Raw genomic sequence first — 3957 nt, forward strand, 5'->3', positions numbered from 1 at the left:
GACACTAGGGTCAAATTTGTAGATTTTCTATTGATGTCATATTCTCCAAGTATAACGATGATGCAGACACCGAGCTGTTGTGCGTAGGTGGTGGTTTTACTGTTTCATACTTATAAATAGTAAACACTTCTCCTTTAAGCGTGGTATACCTATTTCCATTGGGCACGAATCCAAGAAGTAACTCACTTTGTCAGCACGCTTCACAAATGCTCAATGATTCACCCTCGGGAATCGAACTCAGGTCTTCTGTATGCGATGACGAAGCGCCTAACCGCAACGCCTAACAGCAACGCCATAGACACTTGTTCTTTCTAAACCATTATTTCCAAACTTATCAGGCCATGAACACAAACATAATACAAAATGAAAGCTTGCGAAGTCTGCTATTAAAAGCTCCCTTGATTTCCAACATAATCACCATCTCTGTCAACACAGAAATGCCAACCAATAACAAATGATTGCATCTTGTCGGCGAAAAACTCCCGCGAATTTTCTTTTGCACCACCTACGCACAACAGCTCGGTTTCTGCATCATCGTCATATGTGAGGCAGCGTGGTGGAATCAGGCTCTCGTCAAAATAATCAAAGTGAAGAAGCCTGCATTTTTCGGCAGGTTTGTGAATTTTTATCAAATTTTAGTTTTTTGGCTCAGCACCTTTCATTCCCATTAAAGAACTCATTTCTGTGTAGATTTTTCTGAAAAACGTTGATTAAAGACACAAAAATGGAAATTTTCAGTTACCACGGACTCTAAAGCTAAGGAAATAACTAATCTTAGGAAGCCATTTTCTCACTAATTTTACCTCTGAAAACAGGTGACGCCCACCCCCTTCATTCACAAATATCTCAACTTGTATTCAAGATAAATGGATATTTTTTCATCCAAATAAAGACAAGTGAACAAGCTATAAGATCATACCCATAACTCTACAAGCCCAAGTACTGATGAGAGCCTGATTCCACCACGCTGTCTCACATATTGATTTCCTTTTAAAGTGCTGTTTAAGCGTCGGAAGAACAAATGAGTACAGTGGAGGATTGGTGGGGCTGTCGTGTGGCTTGCTCCATGTTTCCTAACAACCGTCTTTCGTCCTTATCTTTCCTCGTTCTTCACTTTGTTTGTCACTCTCTGGTGACACCTCTCATCTTCGACACTTATGATCTATTTTCGTTGCAAGTACTGTAAAACTTTTCCTAACACAAACACAAAACAAGCAACAACAACAAAACAAAAAGCCAGACAGGGCAATATCTATCTGGCATGTAGGAAGGATGTTGCTTTGTAAAGCTCGGGGAGTGGGAGTCACATGGGGACGAGCATTGCCATGACGGAGAATGGCACTCAAGCTGGTCTGTCCACGCAATAAACATACCCCAGGTTTTCAAAGTGTCTCTGTGTATCGATCAGCCGGACAGAGTTAGCCTTCTCCAAAACTTCCCAAGCGATGTATCGTTCCTACGCCTCCCCAAAACACGGCCAAGAGCTGCACTTCCCTGGAGGAGCGAGCAGGTTAGAGTTTTTTGGGACTTTGCGAACCTTTATGCTGGAACTGAATGGGGTGTATCTTGTTTCCTCGTTATAATGGTGAAACCACAATGTGTCCCCAGCGACAATGTATTTGACAACACTCAAACAAGAAAACAACAACAGCAACAATAAGCACAGTGCAAAAATCGAGGCTCATGTGTGAGGGTGAAGTAATGGAGAAAAAAAAAACCCACTTAACTTTTTGCTGACGTTTTGTAGACATAATTTGTTTTATCACCCATTGGCACTCTTGTGTTGACACCAATGGTGGCTATATGGGGAAATAACGGTAGAATTTTATAGAAAATATATTATGCTTTCATTTTTTATAAAGTCTTTGTTTGTAGTGCGATAATATTGGAAATTATGATCTAGGCGTGAATACTTTTCAGTCAGCCCACGTATCAGACTCAGACAGACAGACAGACAGACAGGCAGATGCATTGACATACTGAGAGAGAGGGGGAGAGAGAGGGGGGAGAGACCGGGAGAAATAGACAGATAGACACATAAACACAGAGAGAGAGGAGAAAGAAGAAAGAAAGAGAGAGAGAGAGAGGGAGAGAGAGAGAGAGAGAGAGAGAGAGAGAGAGAGAGAGAGAGAGAGAGAGAAAGAGAGAGAGAGAGAGAGAGAGAGAGAGAGAGAGAGAAAGAGAGAGGGGGGAGAGAGAGAGGGAGGGTGAGAGAAAAGGAAAGAAAGAAAGAAGACAAAGAAAAAAGTAAAGAACGGAAAAATATAAGAGAGGAAAGAGAAAAGACACAACAACTGAAAAAAAGAAAGGTGTGCAGCTGGTTTTACACCTTAAATTACAAATCTCAATGTCCACTCTAAGTAAGTTGATTTATGAAACTGGCATAATTATTCGAAAAGACAATAGCCCGCTGGGACGATGAACACGAACAAGCCTTTCTTGCGTCCTCTCCGTCCTCCCCTCTCATTCTCTCACCCTCTTCCACCCTGTCCTTTACTCTTCCTCCCTCTCGATCCCTCTCTCTCCCTCCCTCCTTCTTCCATACCTCCCCCCTCTTTCGCTCGCTTCCTTCCGTTCGGTCTCTCTACCCCCCCCCTCTCTTTACCCACCTCCCTCTCTCTCTAGCTCCCCCTTCTCTCTCTAGCTCCCCCTTCTCTCTCCCCCTCTCTTTCTCCCCCTCCCTTTCCCCACTCTTTCTCCCTCTTTCCCCTTTCTCCCTTTTCCTGTCTCCCGGGAGGTGTTGGCTGTTTTTGTGAGTGTTGTCTTTAGGCATTGTGACAGTGCCAAACAGCAGGTGAATTCTTGAATAACTTAAGACTTTTACGTTTTACTGTGTTATCAGGGTGGAAGGTTATGGGGAGGAGAAGGGGGGGGGTTAGGAGCAGGGAGGTTGAGCGGGCTTGAAGGGGAACCCATGGGGCTCTCGTGGTCGACAGGTTACGGTATCCAACTCTCATTCAATGGGTCCCAGGTTTGAATCCGGGCAGTGAGGGAACCTTTTATTCTCTATAATTTCCTCCTTTCACTTCTTTTCGCCACTTTGGTTTTGTTTTGCTAAGTGTTTTACGCCTCACGCAACTGCATTAGGTCGTAATATGAACACACCGGAAACATTTAACATTTTCCGTTTGGTAGTAATTTTGGATTTTGCCCAGGTGGCGGCCAAAGCTTATTTTAGGACCAACCATGGATCTTCAACGTGCGCAACTTGCAAACGGGATCTCCGAGATTTTTTGTCCTTAACCGAGAAGGCTAGGTGTAAGATTGATTTTGCCTACCGCAATATCAGAGGTGTGGCTGAAATACAGTAGTAAGAAAGAGCCAAGGAGTAGCAGTAGAAAGGCTGCAGAAAGAGTCAGGAGCCCAAAGGAGAGGGCAGAGGGAAAAGGGGTGGGCAGAAAGTGGAGACGAAAGCAGACGACGGAACATGATTAAAGAGGTGAAATGAGAATATTTTAGAGAAAAACAATTATCCGTCATTGTCAGGTTTCGAGCTCACGACCTATTGAATGAGAGGTGAACACCGTAACCCCTAGACCACGACACCTCTTTTTTATTTTAGTTTTAAAATTCCGCGCAAAATTCAAAATGTCCTGTCAACTGAAAATTTTTGGTGTGTTCTGCGCGCTCATAATATGACCATAATATGCTGTTGGGAGCGCCTTAAAACACCAGAAAAAAGAAGAATTCATGGAGAAAAGACGGAGGAGAAATAGACACGATGGAAGTTTGGTAGGAAAGAAGAGGCAAACCACTCCAGAACACCCGCAAACAACCCAAAGTTCCCACCTCTACAGTTCTAGTTCGTCCTACACACCATGGGCCGACCATCGTGTAACGAATGCTCTTGTCGATTTGCTAAACTAGATCTATAGCGTGTTCGCTTTCGTCTGCCCGATTTAAATAGGATCTTAGTTCATTTATTTTACTAATGCCACCTCCCCCCACCCACCCCCC

This window comes from Aplysia californica, unplaced genomic scaffold, assembly GCF_000002075.1.
Source record: "Aplysia californica isolate F4 #8 unplaced genomic scaffold, AplCal3.0 scaffold00242, whole genome shotgun sequence".
Taxonomy (NCBI): domain Eukaryota; kingdom Metazoa; phylum Mollusca; class Gastropoda; order Aplysiida; family Aplysiidae; genus Aplysia; species Aplysia californica.